A 22,285-nucleotide genomic window follows, 5' to 3' on the forward strand; every position below is an offset into this window, starting at 1 on the left:
AGGTATGTACATGTTAGTGCAGGTTCCCAGGGAGGTCAAAGGCATTAGAATTCCAGGTAAGTTGTAAGCCATGTGACATGGGTGGTTGGAACCAAACAATGTAAGACAAATTGCTAAATGGTCTTATTAATAAAAAAAAAATCCAGAGCCAGGTATTGGGGTGAATGCTAGAAGATCAGAGAGACAGAATAAGCCACAGCCAACCGCACCTTGCCATCTCCTTAGCTGATTTTGTTTCCTTAGACTGAAAGCCTTGAGTCCTTGACCAAATGGATCTCAGCTGAACTGTTGCTAAAAAAGCCTCTAGTTCCTGGTCCTCATGCCTTATATACCTTTCTGCTTCCTGCCATCACTTCCTGGGATTAAAGGTGTATATATGTCTTTCCCAAGCAAAGATGTGAGATCTCAAGTGCTGGGATTAAAGATGTGTGCGACCACACCTTGCTCTGTTTCTAGTATGGCCTTGAACTCATAGGCATCCAGGTGGATCTCTGCCTCTGGACTGCTAGGATTAAGGATGTGTGCCACCATTCTCTTGCCTCTATGTCTAATCTAGTGGCTATTCTGTTCTCTGACCCCAGATAAGTTTTATTAGGGTTCATAATATATTGGGGGACACAATATATTACCACAAAACTTAGATTCTCTTCAAGAGCAGTAAGCATTCTAGACCCCTGAGCTACCCCCGTCCCAATATACTTTTAAATATATTTTTAAAACAGATCGTCTTTTATAAAATAATTAGGAAATAACATGTCTTTTGAAAAAAAAACTAGATATATGACTGGAAAAATGAATAAATTTTAAGTGTATATTCTGGTAAATTTTCACAGATAGCTGTTGACCAGCATCCAAGGTCAAGGGCCAGAGCATCACTAGTTTCCCAGAAGAACCTTTCACATGCTCTCTTAACCATCTCTTCCAGGTCTGCATATGTCCTATTGAGAAAAAAAAACATTCCCAGTTGGAAATTCTTTCTTTCCTGTCTGTTTATAATTTAAGACATCAAATACAGAAGAGTTGGTAGCAGTGGAATTCCTATAAGGACTAGCATGGGAGCTGCTCTTTGAGGTGACTGAGAGTGTGTACAGATGAATGAGTTTTTTTTGCTAATATTATCTATAGTCTGATATACTTATTTTAAAAATTATACCATTTTGTTGGTTTGAATGACAGTGGCCTTCATAGGCGCATGTTTGTATACTTGTTCTTCAGTTAGTGGACTGGTTTGGGAAGGATTAGGGGATGTGGCCTTGTTGGATTTAGTATGTCCTTCCAGGAAACCTTTAAAGTTTCCGAAGACACTAGCCATTCCTAGTGTTCTCTTTGTCCCCTGCTTACCAGTCCTCATGGGAACTCTTAGCTCTTCTGACTACCATGGTTTTGCTCTACCATCGGGGACACTAACCCACTGAAACTGTAAGCCAAATTACTTGCTTTCTTTTTTTTATTAATTTTATTTTATTTTATGTGTATTGGTGTTTTGCCTGCATATATGTCTGTATGAGGGTGTCAGATTACCTGGAACTGGAGTTACAGACAGTTATGTTCTGCCATGTGGATGCTGTGAATTGAATCCAGGTTTTCTGGAAGTGCAGCCTGTGCTCTTAACCTCTGAGCCGTCTCTCTATCCTACTTTCTTTCTTTTCTAAGTTGCTTTTGTCATGGTGTTTTGTCACAGCAATAGAAAAGTAACTGAGACACTCTCCATGCTTCAATATTAAATTATTACATATTCCTGACACTTCATTCATTTCTCATAAAAGCAACACTTACTTGCTTTTCAATAAAACTGGTTTAATAATCTTAAATTAATTTCAACTAAAAACTATTTTGGGGCTAGAGAGATGACTAAGTAGACAAAAGCACTTACCTTGCAATCCAGGAAATGTTAATTTAACCTCTTTAACCCATGTAAAGGTCAAAGGAGAGACCTTTCTCCACAAAGTTGTCCTCTGACCTCCATGTGCACTCTTCCACACGTATATAATAAAAATATTTTAGTCATCTCATACCTATGTCCTTTATCTACTCTTAACCTTTTGCATAAGGATAGAGATAATCCATGCCAAATGATTTATGCCCACTTGATGGAAAATATCCAGATTCTTTCTAACCATCTAATGGAAATATCAGGATATGTGACTTCCATTGTAAGTTTTAGAAAGTTTATTAGAAATTACCAGTCTCATAAAGAACCAAACAACTGGTCAAGATAACTTGCTTGCCTAGGCCTCAAAGCAATTATATTAATACTTTACAATAAAACACTCCCAGTTAACCATAAAATTTAAATATTACTACCACAAATTGCTAAGTTCTATTATTGGATATCCTTTGGTTTGGTTTCATAAATATTTTTGAAAGTATCTGAAATTTATATAAAAATTGAAATTTGAGGGTCGCAGCAGTTTGTGTGGTGGCAGCCAAGGCAGTGTAGCTCTGTGTCAGGTTTGGCCTCACAGGTGCCTCCCACCCAGCACTGCCAGGAGCCCAAGAGGAAGGTTAGTACGGAAGGAGCAGCGGAGGCAGTGAAGCCAAAGAGAGGCTGTTGGCCAAGCCTGCCCCTACTAAGGTGGACACGGAGCCGAAGAAGGCCGCGGGAAAGGATAAGTCATCAGACAAAAAAGTGCAAAGCAAAGGGAAGAGGGGAGCAAAGGGCAAACAGGCTGAGGTGGCGGACCAGCAAACCACAGATGTGCCTGCAGAAAACAGAGAGACTGAGAACCAGAGTCCAGCCTCTGAAGTAGAAGAGAAAGAAGTCAAGTCCGACTAAGCATCTATCCTGTCTGTCAGTGTCCCCGCCTCCCTTCTTGTACAATCCAGAGGAATATTTTTATCAACTATTTTGTAAATGCGAAGTTTTTCGTAGCTCTAGAAACATTTTTAAAAGGTGGGAGGAAGTCCCACCTCATCCCATTTTTTAAGTGTAAATGATTTTTTAAGAGGTTAAATCATTTGCTGGTTGTTTATTTTTTGGTACAACCAGAAAATAGCAGGATACTGAATCAGGAGAGGCTGTGACTAACTCGGGGGTCTCCATAACATTCTGTAGAGGGGGCTAGTTTTATATCCTACAACACAAAGCATACTAAATGGTAATTTGGAGTCTTGGTCATGCATTTGTGTGTGGAACATTTTCAGTTATTTCTGGTCTTGTGTATCTGGTAGAACTGTATCCTAAAAAAAACCACTCCTCAGTACTTGCCCTGTCAGAACTGTCTCTGGTCATGGCAGTCCATTTTCCTCACAATTGTGATAATATGCTCTGAAAGATTGAAATTTTGAATATGTACTGTATGTGGCATAAAATTGTGAGTCAGTGGAATTAAGGATTGTGAGCATTTAATTGTTATGTGAGGTCTTAGGGAAAACTTGCCAAGCTTAGGATGCTCTTATATAGCATGGCTCTTTTGCGTACGTGAACACAATGTATGACTCTTAGGGTTTGGGTCCATGTTTTAAGAATTGAAATGTCTGTGTAATCAACCAATAAAGTCTCAGTTGTGAAAAAGTTTAAAAAAAATTGAAATTTGAATACTCTAGAAACAATGTTTGACTAAGCTGATTATGTTCCTGAAATATCTTTGGAAAGGATGTGAAGAGCCCAGAACATCTGTAACCTTCAGCCCTAATGAGACTCAAGAGTAGCTGTAGTTCCAGCTTATTCAGCATGGACTGTTTCTATATATTGGCACTCTCTGAACCAGACTAAAGTTGGATTTCAAAGTAGTGATGTGTATACTCCCACTTTAAAGACCCTTTAGGATTTTCAAAGTAAGTGGAAAAAATGCAGAAACATGTAGAAATTACATTTAACCTGGAAATAGCTTTAGGAACCTGAGTGGTAAATAACAAATTGTGACTAGTTTTCATACTTCAGGGACTAAGGGACAATGAGATGGAGCTCGTGAAGGCTCATGTATTCCCGCCTTATCATCCAACCTAAGTATATCACCTGACCCCTAGCCAATAAAATCATAATCTACTGTGATTTGGGAGTTGTTCATAATTGTAGTTGCAGTAAAGCTGAACTTGATTTCAGAATGGTGCATATTATTGTAATAAATACACATACAACTGATACCTAAGACACATGACATGGACTTTGTGGCTTAGCTACAAGCAGGTGGTTCCTATGATAAATATCTCCATGATGTTGCCATCTGGGTTAACTAGAATTCAGGTCATTGAGTATATGGTTTCAGGCAAAGAATTTTGGAAATCAGTTATTACCAGTGTTATTTATTTGGTTACTGTCCATTTCATTTGATTAGGTATTACAGAACAGAAATGAGCCTACAAAAAGAATTTGCTGCATTGAACCAGGATATAAAAGGCATTTCCCATTGGGATATCTTAGGAATTTTAAGACATGAAGGGTTAAAATATGCCGTTGTCAGTTTCAACTAGATAAATACATAATTGAAAATTTATTTGAATGTACAAAAGCCCATTGTATATCAGCCATCTATCAAAGATGACATTAGAGCTAAAGCCAACAGACTTTAGTTAAAATTTTAGAATCAGTTGCAGGTCATACCCAGTAAATCTTTTCATCTGTTTGAAATGTCTCAGGAAGGGTTATGGGGTGTGGAATGTGGGGGTAAACTGAGAGTAAAGCTCCCTCACACCCAGGAACTTGGAGCTAAATTTAAAGTAAATCGTGTCTCAAAGGAGTTCATGAATAAAGTTATTGGAATATGGCTGCAACCAAATAAATAAAAAGGGAAAGACTAAGAGAGCTTTACTACCAATGACTATGTAGTATAGTTAATGGGGCTGTAGCTGGGGAGTATTTATTTCTTTTCAGCCTCCTAAGAAGAGTATGCAGCCTGAGAAAGTGCTCAGCCTTCTGAAGGGTCAGAAATAAGAGGGCGATGGGGAGAAAAGGTACTGAATAGGGAGAGGAAGAGAAAGGAAGGTGGTCACATAATCTGTAACCCCTTGTTGGTAGGTCCAAAGATGATCAAATATAGCAAGTATCTTCCTGTCTCAGTTAGGTTTTTATTGCTGTGAAAAGATACCATGACTATGGCAACAATTATAAAGAAAACATTTAATTGGGGTGGCTAGGTTACAGTTTCAGAGAGTCAGTCCATTATCATCCCAGCAGGGAGCATGGCTGCATATAGGCAGATGTGGTGCTGTAGCTGAGAGTCCTAAGTCTTGACTCAAAGGTAACAGGAAGTTGACTGACAATCACACTGAGGGAAGCTTGAGCAAAAGAGACCACAAAGCCCTCCCTGACTTTGACACACTTCCTCTAACAAGGCCACACCTCCTAGTGCCACTTCCTTTGGGGACCATTTTCTTTCAAACCACCACAGGAGCCATTTTGTTTCAAGCCACCACACTTCCTAAGGTATAGAACCAACAGTCTCAGAAACAAAGAACTACGAAGGTTTTGAGAAGCAATTAAAGAATATCCCTGCATTGCCGCTTCTGAACAACAGAATTTCAGAATTCTAAGACGCAAGTCACTGCTGTGTATTTTTTTCATTCCTTTCAAATTTGAGATTTATTACAGTTATCTTATTCCAACTCTGTTATAGTATATTGTAAAAAGTAGTAGGCAGTTCATATACCTTTGGAATAAAAGAGGCTACATCTTTATTTTAAATGAGTTGTACTTGGGGATGGAGAGGTAGTAAAGTGGTAAAGTACACTTGTTCCTGCAAAGGACTCAGGTTCCGTTCCCAGCACCCACATGGCAGTTTACAGCCACTTATAACTCCAGTTCTAATGGATCTGACACACTCTTCTAGCCTCCATTGCACCAGGCACACATGTGGTGCACAGACAAACATGCAGGCCAAACACTCATACACAGTAAAAACAAAAAACCCTCTGAAATCAAATTAAGTAAAATCTTTATTTTATAAATCTACTTCCATAAAATTTGCATAGAAATTTAAGGTTATTCATCTTAGGGAGTAGGATGAGTACATCTTTTTTTGTTGTTGTTGTTCATTCAAAAATTTATTGAGCAGCTAAGGATACAAAGGTATTAAAACATGGTCAGAGATGAGGCATATGCACAAATGTAGAAAGCAGTAAAGTTCTCTGCATCACAAGAGTGAAAGAAAAATGCTTTAGGAAAATAAGAGATTGCTTCCAGCATGCAAGGGGCGGGGGGAGATGGATGGCCAATCAGGAAAGGGAATTGAGATTGAAATAGAAGACTTCAGTCTGGATTGTTGATGGTACTCAGTATGGACTATATTTGTTTCTCCTTTTCCTCTTTCCCTATCTTTGGGCTTAATTTACCAGTAGTGCCCAGGACTGTTCAATGTGCTTTTTCTATACTTGCTTGCATTTTTGCCTTACTGTCTTATACAGAACTAGGTCCTTTTGGTGTTTTAGGAGTTTTTTCCTGTTTTTTGAAAGACTCTTGACCCTTTGATTTGGTGTTGATGGTTTTAAGTCTTTTCCATTTGGGTTTGATTTTTGTGCATTTTTGGCTGGGGTATCTCATACAGATTTCTTCACTGGAACTTTTTCTTCAGCTTCCTCATCATCAAAATCATCATCATCATCATCATCTTCATCTTCATCATCCTCATCATCCTCGTCAAGTTTTACTTTTTTCTGGGGAACCTTGTTACCACCTCCAGGAGCAGATCGTTTTCCAGACATACTTAAGAGTTTCACATCCTCCTCATCATCTTCTGACTCTGCATCTTCCTCTACAGCTACTAGGTGCTGTTCACTAATATGCACAGGCCCAGAACCACACTTCAACCTTAAGACCACAGGTGGTGTAATTTCAAAGCCCCCAAGAGAAACTGTTGGTTGTACAGACATTTTCGAAGTTGCCAGTGTTACTTTAATTGGACTGCCTTCATAGTTCATTGCTTCTGCCTCTACGATGTGTAACTCGTCTTTTGCCCCTGTCCCTAAACTAACTGTTCTTAGTGATAACTGGTGCTCATTCTCATCATTATCCACCTTAAAGTGATAATCCTTGTCAGCTTTTAGTTCACAACCGAAAAGGTAGTTCTAGGCCTGAGAGGGCTCATGTCCATGTCCATCAAATCTTCTGTGAGGTGGAGGCACACACTTCAGTGTGAGAGAGGTCGGATGGAGGAAACTGCCTACTGCTCCTCAGAATCACTCCAGGGAAGGATGAGTACATCTTTCCTACTAAAAAACAAAGCAACTCCTCACCTCCAGCTACCAGTTATTTTATTGAAAGACTAGTGTGAAGGAAAGACCAAGAAGTTATGAGCAACTTGCCAACAGTCTAGGCCTTTATTTGGGGGAAAATCTACAGAGGAGGTCTACATTAATACTAGAGTGTATCCACTTACAAGCGGGATAATTATAAAGCAAAAGGAGGCAGGAAAGTGGATTGAAAAGTTTACTTTATGGCCTGCAGTTGCCCATTGCTAGAGGTAATTAGGGAGTAATCAGTTAAAGGTGACCAGGGCATACTGGCTTACCAGATTAATCCCAGCAGCAAGAGGCAAAAGCAGGAGGATCTCTATGAGTTCAAGGCCAGCCTGGTCTCCATAGTGAATTCAGGCCAGGCAAGGCCACATAGAAAGCCCCTGACTGAAAAAGGGAAAGAATAAGTTAGATGATGGATAAATGTCTCTTCTGGTCAGCCTTTACTGTGCTCTACGATGCAGGGCAGGCAAGAGTCTAGACAAACAAGATACTTTAGTTCTGTAAACCAAACTACTGTGGTTATGGGATCTGTCTTCACATTTCAAAATGGCAGAGCTTTGCAAAATGACATGGCCTTGTCTAATATACCTGACTTTTGTTTTTACTAAATAAGTATAAAGGGGGGCCTAGTTATCATCTTTATAACTATTATCTTCTTGAAAAGAGTTGTGTCCTCATTAGGGGACTTGGGACACTCTCTGGTATCAGAAATTTTGGAGGAGAAAAATCCTATAAAGGAGAGTCCTTCTTCAATGGCTTCCAAGATTGCTAACATGTATATAGCTACATAATGTTCTTCTCTCATGCATTGAGATCCAAAAGTCACTTATGAGATAGCCTTTGGGTCAGTCTAGCTGGTTCCAGTTGACAGTAGGGGTGTAGAAGTTTTACAGTGTCCACTCTTGATGACTTTCAGACATTAGAGGTTGGTCAAGGAGACCCAGATAGATGGAGTTAGATTGTCACAGGACCATTTGAGTGTAATCTACTATAAACAAGAGGAGACAAAATTAAGACAGCTTTGAGTATGCAAGGTCCAGAGAGGAATAGCATCACTACTAAGATTATTCTAGATTTGACCCATTTCATTGTAAAGGTCCAGAGACCCAATTTTAAAGCTGTCCACCAATGGGGTGGTAATCTTTAGCCTGGTCTTATTTTGATTTTGTAGGCCTTGTAAATCAAAGGAGACATGAGCAGATTAATTAGAAATATACCAATGCCCCCCCCAAAAAAACCAGTATGTTTATGGGTAGAAAAAAGCATGGGAGGGGTCCCTTGATTTTATTATAGCCAGGATGGCTGCGATTACTTTACCTGGCCCTGTTAGTCATTCATACAGAGACCTGGAAAGCCTGTCCATATTTGGCCTGTTTTATATTATTAACTGCTTTAACTTTGGAAATACTTTCCCACTGTGTGCTCAAGACCACAGAAGAGGCCATAATTAATTATTTTCTTCTTATTGTCAAGGCCAATTTAGGGTCTGGTCCTCAGCAGCCATTTGAGCTTGGAAGAGCTCCTCACTTTCTATAGCTTCTCTTACCAGTTGTTCCATCATTTGAGAATGAGTCAGGGCCTTGCTTGATCATGACTTCCCTTGGAAGCTTGGGGATCATGTCCCTTTGTGTTGACTCTCCTCTTTAATGTACCCTGATTAGAGTTTGCCTGATAGGATCTCCATGACATTGCTGAGCAAGATGACAGGTGACTTTACAGAGCTGTGGGACTCTTTGAGGGATACTAAGTATCCCTTGATAACTACTTGACTTTGTAGAACAAGGGGAAAAATATTGTCCTGTTTAGGCCTCTGATCACAGTAGTACAGAATTCCAAGTAAGGCTGTTGAACACACCTGGAAGGTCATTTACACTAATCTTGTTCTTTCGTTTGTTTGTTTGTTTTTCCAGACACAGTTTCTCTATATAGCCCTGGTTGTCCATGAACTAGCTCTGTTGCCCAGGCTGGCATCAAACTCTCAGAGATCTGCCTGCCTCTGCCTCCCAAATGCTGGGATCAAAGGTGTGCAGCACCACCCTAGCCTAGTCTTGTACTTTTGACTGTAGTATACTATTTAGTTAAGGGTTGGGCAAAAATCGATTTTTAAATAAACCTTGGTTAGACATACTTTTTTTAAAGTATGTTTTTTTAAGTAAGTTTTTTTAAGCTGGTGTCTGTAAATACTACCAAAGTAGTTCAGTAACTTTAGACAACTAACTCCATTTAGATAAGAAAACTTTTATTTAAGAGAACTTTGTTTATGTAGAGGTCAACTTGAGCCTTGACTTTAGAAATTTTAATATCAGTTGAAGGGCATCTAGGTTGTTTCCAGGTTCTGGCTATTACAAACAATGCTGATATGAACATAGCTGAGCAAATGCCCTTGTGGTATGATTGAGCATTTGTTGGGTATATGCCCAAGAGTGCTACAGCTGGGTCTTGGGGTTGATAGATTCCCAATTTTCTAAGGAAGCGCCATATTGATTTCCAAAGTGGCTGTACAAGCTTGCATTCCCACCAGCAGTGGAGGAGAGTTCCCCTTGCTCCACACCCTCTCCAGCATAAGCTGTCTTCTGTGTTTTTGATCTTAGCCACTCTGACAGGTTTAAGGTGGTATCTCAGAGTCGTTTTGATTTGCATTTCCTGGATAATTAGGGATGTTGAGCAATTCCTTCAATGTCTTTCAGCCATTTGAACTTCCTCTGTGGAGAATTCTCTGTTTAGTTCTATATCCCATTTCTGAATTGGACTGTAGGGCATTTTGATGTCTAATTTCTTGAGTTCTTTATATATTCTAGAGATCAGCCCTCTGTCAGATGTGGGGTTGATGAAGACCGTTTCCCATTCTGTAGGCTGTTGGTTTGTCTTGTTGACTGTGTCCCTTGCTGTACAAAAGCTTCTCAGTTTCAACAGGTCCCATTGATTGATTGTTTCTCTCAGTGTCTGTGCTACTGGTGTTATATTTAGAAAGTGCTCTCTGCTGCCAATGCATTCAAGGCTACTTCCTACTTTCTTTTCTATCAGGTTCAGAGTAACTGGATTTATGTTGAGGTCTTTGATCCACTTGGACTTAAGTTTTGGGCATGGTGACAGATATGGATCTATTTGCAGCCTTCTACACATTGACATCCAGTTATGCCAGCACCATTTGTTGAAGATGCTTTCTTTTTTCCATTGTACATTTTTGGCTTCTTTGTCAAAAAATTATATGTTCATAGGTGTGTGGGTTAATGTCAGGGTCTTCAATTCGATTCCATTGGTCCACATGTCGGTTTTTATGCCAGTACCAAGCTGTTTTTATTATGGTAGCTCTATAGTAGAGCTTGAGGTCGGGGATCGTGATGCCTCCAGAGGTTGTTTTACTGTACAGGATTCTTTTGGCTATCCTGGGTTTTTTGTTTTTCCATATGAAGTTGAGTATTATTCTTTCCATATCTGTGAAGAATTGTGTTGGTAATTGGATGGGGATTGCGTTGAATCTGTAGATTGCTTTTGGTAAGATTGCCATTTTTACTATGTTAATCCTGCCTATCCATGAGCATGGGAGATCTTTCCATTTTCTAACATCTTCTTCAATTTCTTTTTTCAGGAACTTCAAGTTCTTGTCATATAGGTCCTTCACATGCTTAGTTAGAGTAACTCCAAGGTATTTTATATCATTTGTGGCTATTGTAAAGGGTGATGTATCTCTGATTTCCTTCTCAGCCTGTTTGTCTATTGTATATAGGAGGGCTATTGATTTTTTTGAGTTGATCTTGTATCCTGCTATGTTGCTGAAGGGTTTTATTAGCTGTATCAGTCCCTTGGTTGAATTTTTGGGGTCACTCATGTATACTATCATGTCATCTGCAAATAGGGAGAGCTTGACTTCTTCCTTTCCAATTTGTATCCCCTTAATCTCTTTGTGTTGTCTTATAGCTCTGGCTAGAACTTCAAGTACTATATTGAATAAGTATGGGGAGAGGCTACAGCCTTGCCTTGTTCCTGATTTTAGTGGTATTGCTTTGAGTTTCTCTCCATTTAATTTGATGTTGGCTGTTGGCTTGCTGTAGATTGCCTTTATTATGTTTAAGTATGTTCCCTGTATTCCTGGTCGCTCCAAGACCTTTATCATGAAGGGGTGTTGGATTTTGTCAAATGCCTTTTCTGCATCTAATGAGATGATCATGTGGTTTTTTTCTTATGTTTGTTTATATGGTGTATTACATTGACAGACTTTCATATGTTGAACCATCCTTGCGGTAGGTACATATACACAATGGAGTACTACTCAGCAGAGAAAAACAATGACATCATGAGGTTTGCAGGCAAATGGATGGATCTAGAAAAAATCATCCTGAGTGAGGTAACCCAGACTCAGAAGGACAAACATGGTATGTACTCACTCATAGGAGGATACTAGATGTAAAACAAAGATGACTAGACTGCTACACAACTCCAGGGAGGCTTCCTAGAAACGGGACCCTAGGAAAGTCACAGGGATTGCCCAATGACAGAGAAATGGATGAGATCTACATGAACAACCTGGATGACAGTGGGAGTAATGAAGGGCAAGGTTTGAGGCAAGAAAGCTTAGGGGAGCAGGAGATCCAAGCTGGATCAAGAACAGAAAGGGAGAACAAGGAATAACAGACCATGATAAATGAAGACCACATGAGACCAGGAATAGGCAGAGTGCTCTAGAGGTCCCCAGAAATCCACAATGATACATCCTCTGTAGACTGCTGGCAATGGTCGAGAGAAAGCCTGATCTGACCTAGTCTGGTGATCAGATGGCCAAACACCCTAACAGTCGTGCTGGAACTCTCATCCAATAACTGATGGAAGTGGATGTAGAGATCCTCGGCCAGGCCCCAGGTGGAGTTCCAGGAGTCCAATTGTCGAGAAAGAGGAGGGACTGTAAGCGCATGAATTGTTGAGACCAAGATTGGAAAAGCACAGGGAATTGGAAGATTGGAAATAGCCAAACAAATGGAAGCACATGAATTATTAACCAAAGGCTGTGGAGCCCCCAGCTGGATCAGGCCCTCTGGATAAGTGAGACAGTTGAATAGCTTGATCTGTTTGGGAGGCTCCCAGGCTGTGGGACCAGGACCTGTCCTTGGTGCATGAGCTGGCTGTTTGGAACCTTGGGCTTACACAGGGACCCATGCTCAGCCTGGAAGGAGGGGACTGGACCTGCCTGTACTGAATCCACCAGGTTTAAATAAGTCCCCAGGGGAGTCTTGATCCTGGAGGACATGGGAATTGATTGGAGGGGCTGGGGGGAAGGTGTGGGTGGCAGAGGGAGGAGGGAGGACAGGGGAACCCATGGCTGATGTATAAAATTAAAATACATAATAATAATAATAATAATAATAATAATAATAATAAAAGAAATTTTAATATCGTACATATATCAACTCTAAGTTTCATCATTAAATATCTCCTAAAATTTACTCAGATCTTTGTGATTTCTATGCTTTTCAGCTTTGCATTTATCTTTCCCATTGTGGAAATAACTAGCCATTTGGGGACAAAGTCTTATCATACACAAATCATTTACTAAAAACACCTTGATTCTTACGTCCTTCTTATACTTACTTTTATTTAATGTTTTTCTTTTCTTAACCAGAAGACATAATAATATTAGCAACTAAATTTACTTTTATTAAAATAAAGTTGGATCTAATTGGCTTACAGAGCATATTATTATAAGTTTTGATTAACTGAGCTTTTGTAAGTTTTCAAGGGGAATGTCAGAAAAAAGACAATCAAAAATCTTATGTGTTTTTTTTCAACCCATAGAATTATCTACTATACCTGCACTTTTGGTTTTAAATTAGTGCAAGTAGCAAATAGAAGCAGCAGATAAATAGCGAAGAATCATCAAATTGATGTTCATAACATCTAACAGAAATCAACTAAGGAAGCTGTGTTGCTGGAAGTATTGGTTGAGGTTTTTAGGCAGATAGTCCTGTTCATGGATAGGTCTCCTGTCTGCTGTTCCCACCAAAGAAATAACAGAAACATTGCTGTTTGAGACAGATAATCTTTCAGCCATTCCCAAAGCCTCAGTGATTTCACTTTGCTCTATTTTCTTATTCTCTTTTCTTCCTGCTACAGAGTAAGGGGCCAGACTAACTCAGGACAGGGGAGTTTAGAAAACACTGTAAAAATGCTGAGGTTACTTGTGTGAAATCACAGAGGCGCCACCTAAGGGCTCTTCAAAATTTGTGTCAAGCAAACTTACTACCTAGAACACTATTCCTAGAGCTGTGTGGACCCCTCTTGTCTGCAAATGTTTATATTATATCTCTACTCACTTTCACTTAGCAGCAAGAGTTCTGAACTCTTTCTCAGTTTCTTTCAGTTGAAGATACTATTTTATTATTTCTAGCCATTTGCATTTTCCTGTTAGTCTTACTGGCTGTACCTTTGTAGGAAATTTTTTTTTTTTTGACAGGGTTTCTCTGTGTAGCTTTGTGTCTTTCCTAGCCTTTCCTAGAAATCACTTGGTAGCCCAGGCTGGCCTTGAACTCAGAAAGATCCGACTGCCTCTGCCTCCCAAGTGCTGGGATTAAAGGAGTGGGCCACCTCCGCCTGGCCTTTTTTTTTTTTTTTTAATTAATTTTTTTTGGCAGTGTTTTTTCTCTCTTGCTACTTTTATGTATTTTTGATTCATATTCTAGATAATTCTCCAGCTCGCTCACACGTGTTCTCTCTCTCTGTCTCTCTGTCTCTCAGCCTACTCTATTGTATGTGACCCATTGGTATATTTTATTTTATTATTTTCTTTTCTAACTTTCTTGTTATTTATTCTTTGTGTCTTTCACATCAAGCCTCCCAATCCCACCCACCCCACCCCAAAAAAAGAAAATTTAACAGAAAAAAGGAAAAGAAAAGGAAGAAGTAGAAAATGTCATCTTGGAAGCTGCAGTGTGACACAATGAGTCACACAGTAATCCCCTTTATCCATACATTTCTACATACAGGTGTTCATCACCAAGGGTTATTGGTCTGGTTTGAGGCTTCTGGTCTCTGCCACAATACAGAGGCTGGGCTCTGGCCTGAGCTGGGGCCCACAAGGTCACAGGCAAGTAGCTTTTTCATGAATTTGTACCACGAATGTTGGGCGCCAGATATAGCAAGTATCTTAAGAGTTCTTATTAATAAAAACAAACCTTGGGCCAGGTATTGGGGTGAATGTTGGAAGATCAGAGAAGCAGAACAAACCACAGCCACCTTGCCTCGCCAATTCCTCAGCTGATCCTGGTTCCTCAGACTGGAAGCCTCTGAGTCCTCATCCAGAATGACTCTCAGCTGAACTGTTGCTCAAAGGCCTAAAAGCTTAACCAACCAAATGCTGTGCAGGGTAGTCTTAAGGCTGGTCAGTCCACCAGCTCTCCCCTGTCTTCACCAGCATTGCCCTGGCTAGTTCATCCCTTACAGCGATGAGCAAGGGGTCGGGCCAGTTCCCAGGCTTTCATGTCCTTGGGGTAGGTTCTCCCATACCTACACCCTCTGGGCCAGCTCTACTGTGTGGCCCTGGAAAGTTGTAGGGGGATACTCTCCCAAGTGCTATAGCTGATGAGGGGCAGGGAGAGCTCTCCCACTCTTATGACCTCAGGATCAGCTCTTCCACCTGTTCATGCCACCACATGACTGATGAGTAATGGGAACAGCTCTCCCATGCTCACAACATTGGTGCTGGCTCACCTCTGCCAACAGGGTTAGCTCTACTGTGCTGCCCAGGCAAGGTGCAGGGTCCACATTCCCAAGTGTTGCAGCTGTTAAGGAGGAGGATCAGGTCCCTTACTCAACACAGGTAACAGGGTCAATGGGAGAGGAGGGCTTTGTAGTTGGAAGGTTTCTCAGGTCCTGCCTGGCCAAGCGATTTGGGATGAATCTCTCCCTCCCACTTCCTGTACCCACTTGATCCCAAGTAAACACACAGAAGCTTATATTATTTACAAACTGTATGGCCTATGGGTCAGACTTCTTGCTAGCTAGCTCTTATATCTTAAATTAAGCTGTTTCTATTAATCTATGCATTGCCACATGGCTTCATGGCCTACTGATATTTTTACGTCTTGCTTCTCCCAGCTTCTCCCCAGACTCCACTTTTCTCTATCCCGTCTCTCTCAAATTTCCTGCCTGCCTCTAAGCTGCCTTGCCATAGGCCAAATCAGCTTATTTATTAACCAATGGGAACAACATCTATTCAAGGCATACAGAAAGACATCCCCCAGCAGGGGAGTACTTCTTTTCCTTTCCCTTACCACCACATGGCAGATGAGGGCGTTGTGGCCAGCTATTCCACTTTTACACCCTCAGGGTTATCTTACCTGCACCTCTGCCAACAGGGTCAGCTCTATGTGCTGTCTAGGTGAAGAGCAGGGCCTGCTTTCCTGAGTGCTGCAGCTGGTAAGGGGGAGGGTCAGTTCCCTGGTCTGTGGCAGGCGGTAAGGGGCGAGAGATAAGGGGGCATCTTTCCTCCACCCACACCACTGCATGACAGATAAGTAGTGAGGACAGCCCTCCCATACTCACAATTTCAGAGCTGGCTCACCCACCCCTCAGCTAACAGGGTTGGTTCTATTGTGCCACCCAGGCAAGGTGCAGAGCTCACTCTCTCCAATGTTGCAGCTGGTGAGGGACAGCAACAGCTCTCTTGTTCCTGAGATCTCAGACTAGCTCTCCCACCTGCCTCAGGTGTTAATGGGCAGGAGTGGGGGGCATCTCTCCCTTTTTCATGCCACCACAAGACAGATGAGTAATGGGGACAGCTCTCCCATGCTCACATCAGGGCTGGCTCACTCACACCTCAGCCAACAGGGTCTGCTCTACTGTGCTGCTCAGGCAAGGTATAAGGTCCATCTTCCCAAGTGCTGCAGCTGGTAAGGGGAGGATCAGCTCCCTACCCACCATGGGTAGCAGGGGCAAAGGTGGGGAGAAGGCATCGTTCTCTGGATGTCACCACCACATGGCAGATGAGAGCAGTGGTTTTGGTTTTTTGTTTTGTTTTTTTAATGTAGGCTCTCACTTTGTAGCCCAGGCTAGCCTAGAACTTACTTTGTAGCCCAGACTTCTCAAACTTGTAGTTGTTTTCCTGCATCAGCCTTAGGGGTGGCATGAACCAGCATCCCCAGTGCTGTCACCCATTCATTTTCAATTTCAGCAACAATATCTTCCTGTAAATCCCCTTCCTTCCTGCAGTGTTTCATCATTTCACTGTGATATAAACATATAAACATGTATTCATGTGCCTTAAAAAAAATTCTTTATTCCAGGTTTCTGTGTTCTTATTTTTTATGCAAAGTTTGTTTTCTCCTAAGCAGTTGTTTCTTAAGTAGATTTCATTTTTGACGTTTTGCTGATCTTTAATGGGAACAACCTCACAACCCATGCAAACTCCTGTTTCTCAGATAATCAATGCATCCCTACAGCTCCTTTATACTTGTAGTTGGTGCTATCTCAGGTGTCTCACCAGTCTGTATTCAAAGTATAACTTAAGGATTCCCATACTACATGGCTATCATGAGTTCTGACTCAAACCCATACTTGCAGTTAATTTCTTTTGGGTGAGCCAACTTTCCACTACCATCAGCTATACAGAGGAGACAAAGCTCCTTGTCATCTTGTTCTGATCACCTTCCAACCAAAATACAGCATGTCAGGCTGTTTATTATCCAGTTCCTAAAACTGTATTTGCATTTAAATGTAGTATACAGCTGTTAGATAGTTCTGACTTCATGTCCTTCTAGCTCTGAGACAAGTCAACCTAGGCTCTGATTCCTCTGGCATTTAGTGTCTTGCTCATTTCTAACACCCAAAGACTGCCTTTCTTTTTTTGGTTTTTTGAGACAGGGTTTCTCTGGAGCTTTAGAGCCTGTCCTGGACTAGCTCTGTAGACCAGGCTGGCCTTGAACTCACAGAGATCTGCCTGCCTCTGCCTCCTGAGTGCTGGGATTACAGGTGTGCACCACCACCACCCGGCAAGACTGCCTTTTTTTTGAGCATGCCTTTATTATGTTTGTGTGTGGGTGTGTGTATTTAAAATAATATATCTAATTCATAGTTTCTGTGTTTTAGATAAACCCAGGATGCCACATTTCCCAGGATAAAATTTCAATTAAAGTCTTTGGTTTTGGTAGTATTACCCATATATGTATAAACATGAAGTAGACATAAATACCTTACAATTATATTTTCTACAAAAATATAAAGTATGCATATAGTAAATAGACAGTTGTACAATTATAAAACTGTAACAGATTTAAACATTTACAGCCAGGGGTTGGGGATTTAGCTCAGTGGTAGAGCGCTTGCCTAGCAAGAGCAAGGCCCTGGGTTCGGTCCTCAGCTCTGGAAAAAATAAATAAATAAATAAACATTTACAGCCAGTTAAATTGAAATAAACAACATTGATTTAGTAGTTTCAGTGTTATTTTTTTTTTGTTAACTAAATTGCTGTATTTAGCATGGGTATTATTAAATTTCATGAAGGTGGTGTGATTTCTTTCACATTTAGCCTCCTGTGAGGAATGTCTTGTACTGTTTGACAAGCTAATTTGACTTTAACTTTATACAGTTACACAGAAGTATCTCTGTAAGTAATAGTTTACTTGTGATGAAATTATCCTGACTTGCTACAGACTTAATTGTAAACACAAAGGCAGGTTGAAGTACTGAAATCACATAAGAATTATGCTAAGGCAGACTATGGGAGGCCAGCTCCCACCTTTTCTTTTCTTTCTTTCTTTCTTTCTTTCTTTCTTTTTTTTTTTTTTTTTTTGGTTTTTTGAGACAGGGTTTCTCCATGTAGTTTTGGTGCCTGTCCTGGATCTTGCTCTTTAGACCAAGCTGGCCTTGGACTCACAGAGATCCACCTAGCTCTGCCTCCTGAGTACTGGGATTAAAGGTGTGTACACCACTGCCCAGCTGCTCTCACCTTTTCAGGGGTTCTTAGGAGGAGTAGAGAGGGATAACAAGATAGTAAATAGAAAGTTAGTGAAGAAGAGTAAGACAGAAACACAGGAAAGCTTCAGGAGGACCTGGGTCAATACCCAATAGCTTTTCCCATTTATTCAAAAGGATTTTTATAACAATGCCAAGGAGCAGGGCAAAAGACCTCTCCCTTGCTAGATCAAAGCACACTGAACAGCCAAGTGTAGACCCTCCAAACACCTGGTAACCTTGCCCCTGGTCAAATCATCCCCTTATGCAGCCCTGCTGGGTAAAGCAAGCTCAGATTCTCAGACCCTGAGTAAGTAAGGAAACCTCTGTGGGTCTTTACAGTAGACACCCTTATTTTGTTTGTGATCTTAGATGATTACAAAACAGGAAAAATGGTATTTTAGAAATATCCCTTCAAGCATCATGGGGACTGTCTCTAGAAATGAAATGAGAATCTGTGATCCATGACTTATATTGTCAACATTAGGTATTCATGGGAGACTGGTTCCAGCCTCTCCTCATAGCCATGGGAATCTGTGGATGTTCAAGCACCTAACCTTAAGTAGTTTCCCACTTGCAAATAACCTGTACACAGCTGCTGTGTACTTTTTGCAGTCTGGAAATGAGTTTCTTAACACAATGCAATGCCATACATACAGTATGTAACCACTGCTTAAAGAACTGTGCTCACTGGAAAGTACTTGGATACATGCAGAACAGGTGCAGTTTCAGTTTTCCACAAACATTTGTGATTTACTAATAATTCATTGGCAGTAGAAACTATGAATCTGGTTTGCTGACTATATTCATCCATGACTACTGGAATTCAGAATTTGTAAACAGCCTCTCAGCAAGTGCCTTACCTGCTGAGGCACTCATCTGCTCCTGTTGATTTATTGTTTGATTGTTTTGAGTCTCATGTAATCCAGGCTGCCCTGTATCTTACTGTGTGGCTGAAACTTAACTTGAATTCCTGTTCTTCCTGCATAGCCCTCCTCAAGGCTGGGATTATAGGTATGCCACACCCAACTATTCTGTTGTGTTTCTTTGCTTTTGGTACTTTCTTTAGCTAGATGACCATGTATATGTGTAACTTTGACAAAATACTTTCTAGGCATATTAGTGTGGTTTTTAAAATTTTTCTTAACTTACTGTCTTATTTATTCACTTACTTATGTTTGAGATGGAGTCAAACGTAGCCCATGTTGTCCTGGAACTCTGTGTAGCCAGACTGGCCTGGAACTCTGTGTAGCCTAGGATGGCCCAAAACTTGTGATACTTCTACCTCAAACACCCAAGTACTGAGATTATGAGCACATACCACATAACTTATTCTGTATTTATAATTCCATTAAATTGGGGGCTAATAATATCTAGTTTTCTTTTCTGTGTGATCTTAAAACTTATACCTGGGTTCTGTTTATTTTAATTTCTATTCTGTTTCAAAAATGAATGTGTTCAACTTTTTAGGAAACTGACATGGTTTTTTGAAAGGCATTGTGCTGTTAAATTTCCCCAAAAGCAGTATGTAAGAGAAGCAACTTTGGAAAGTTCTTGCTGACATTACTTTCGTCATTTTAATGAGTATTTCAATAATGTACACTGGTATTTTTCTGAGTTTTTGCTTTCTATCTCCCCAACACCTGATTATGATGAACATTCCTACAATCTCCTTGGTTATTCATAGTCTGCTGTCATATGCCTGTTAGATCTTCCCCTTCATTTTAAAGTGAATTGGTTTGTTGTTGCTGAGTTATAAGATTAAAGGTATACGGTTACCAGTATTACTTAGTCTAAATAGCTTTTTTATTCTTTTTTCTATTCTTTTCATTTTCTTAGGCAATTATTAACATATTTACTAGGTTCATTATATCAATTTTGAATTAATCATTGGAGTATAAGAAATATTTCCTTACTCTGAGTAAAGTTTTTTCCCTATGATTTTTGTAAATTTATAATTCTAAGTTTTGTGATCAGATGTGTGATCACAAAAATGTTTTCTTTTATTTACTGGGCCACAATTTTTAGGTTCATGTTTCACTCTGTGGAGATCTACTTGCTCACCTGCTAATGTTGAGAGGGAGGGACACATCAGTTCACGTGTAATGAAGCAGAAGTATGAAAGTGCTGTAATGGAAACTATTCCTTACTTAATTAAAAGAGAAGGAATGGTAACGATGGAGCACCCTCAGGCTCCACAGCATTGCTATCTGTTGTTCCTACAGTGTTTGTCCTGACCAACCATCGGGCAGCATCTAGTGTGTTGCATATCTCTGCATTCACATTACTACAGTGTTAGTCCACCTTGCTGACCATTGTATTTTTCTGATTTGAAGTGTCAATCTTAGTATATTCTGTGATAGTCTGTTGCTCTCATTATGCCTTCTTGTGTTTGGTATTTACACAACGGTTTTCTTACATGTTTTAGGGTACTGTTATATGTTATAGGAAGATCTTGGCAGTTGGGACTTTTATATTTCATAATGCTTACATAGTGGCACTCTGTGTTAGGTATGAAGATAATAACATATGACAATTCTCCTATGACATGTACTTTCTTCTTCTATATTTTTACCCATTATTTTATGTGCTAGTTTTACCACTTAGCTTTATGACTTGCTTTGTCTTTGGTTTGCCCTTCACCTTTCAACTCTACACATTTAGAGAAGAAAGAAGCCTAGTTACTCCTAGAAGGGAGTAAATGAAACAGTCCTCTGATGAAAGAGGAGAAACAGCAAAGAGTAGGCTCATGGTGCTTTAGCCAGGGCCGTCCAGAACTGTGTATGAAGAGTGGAGGGCTTTTAGCGCATGCCTCTTGTTCCATAGTCAGAATTCAAGGGGAATTTTTTTCCACTGAGCTTTTGACTTTGTCTCTGGTTTCATTGATTTTCATTTTAACATTTTGAAGTTTTTCATCTTTTTCTGTATCTGCTTTTGGGAGTACCGGAGGAAAGCTGCATTGAAGCGGCTGTTAGCTGGATGGATTGTGAGTGTTTATTTCACTAGCTATTGGCTTCATTATTCTTTAAGGAGTTGTGTGATATGAAATTCCTAATGAACAAGGCTTTTGAGGTTCCTACTTTCTAATAGTCAACATGTTTTGGAGCCTTCGTACAGTGCCTAAAGGAGTTTCCTCTTTATAGCTCCCTTCTCAAGCAATTCGGAAGGGAGAATGAAAGGAATGGAGGAAATATGCCCATCTTCTTGTGATGTGAATGTGTACGAATATTTTTCTTTCCAAACAGTGATTTTTGCATATATCTATTTCTTACAGTATAATGAATTCAGAATGGATTTCTTGTTGTCAGAAGGATGATTATTTCTGAGCTTAGCTCATGTTAACATTTTATATTGAATTTTTCTGTAGCTACTTTTTATGTAGAGTATTTAATTCTGCCTGGGAAACTCAAGCAATTTTGCTTTCAATTTCCTTAAATCATGGGTGGTCATACTTAAGTTATAAGTGTGTCTTGTAACAGAGTAGCTCCCCCTCCTCCTGTTGCAGTTTGAACAGCTCTGATTCCATTTTCATTCACTGCACACAGTTAAGACTGGCATTGTTATCCCTGTTTACTTGTGAGGAAGCTGTGTACAACCAAGATTAACTAGTGCTATTAAGGTCACATGAGTGAAAGGCAAGATTGATCAAAAGTTGATGGGAGCCAGAGCCTTGCTTCTCTTCAGGCCTGTCTTATCTTATTGTGGATGCTCATAAATGGACATGCTGCTCAGGTACTGTTCTCCCAGAGTGAGATTAATTAAAGATCTGGTTAAATTCACATAAAGAAGCTTTTAAATGAGTTTCCTCTGAGAATCACCTCAGGGTTTTAAGTATTCTGAAATGAAGCATTTGTTACTGGTAGAGCATAAAGAAGCAGAACATGTACAGGATGCATTAGCTCAAGAGAGCAAGAAGGCAAGGCAGCTAATGAGGTGTTTGGGAGGAGAATTCTCTTATGTAGAGATTGACCAGTTAGGAACTGAGTAAGAAGTCCTACATTGGAGTAAAAGGGTCTAGCTGGCAGACAGGCAGGCGTCGGCACCATTGTGTTTTGTAAACTTTCTCCTATGGCTGTGGTGTGTTTTTTCCAAACCCACTTAATTTTTTATGAGGTTTGTAAATGTCTTGAATAAACAATTGAGATTATACAGGTTTTCCTGGAAGCTTTGGTTA

General features: G+C 40.2%; 1 protein-coding gene and 2 pseudogenes across 5 annotated transcripts in view; 2 read left to right on the plus strand and 1 right to left on the minus strand.

Annotated features, from left to right (window-relative positions):
- Positions 1-22,285, plus strand: part of Exoc6b (exocyst complex component 6B) — a 470,758-nt gene that overhangs the window by 268,838 nt on the left and 179,635 nt on the right. The window lies entirely within an intron of this gene.
- Positions 11-2,854, plus strand: LOC118579463 (annotated as a pseudogene).
- On the minus strand, positions 6,290-8,792 carry LOC118579464 (annotated as a pseudogene).

The sequence above is a fragment of the Onychomys torridus genome, chromosome 3 (assembly GCF_903995425.1).
Source record: "Onychomys torridus chromosome 3, mOncTor1.1, whole genome shotgun sequence".
In the NCBI taxonomy this organism is placed as follows: domain Eukaryota; kingdom Metazoa; phylum Chordata; class Mammalia; order Rodentia; family Cricetidae; genus Onychomys; species Onychomys torridus.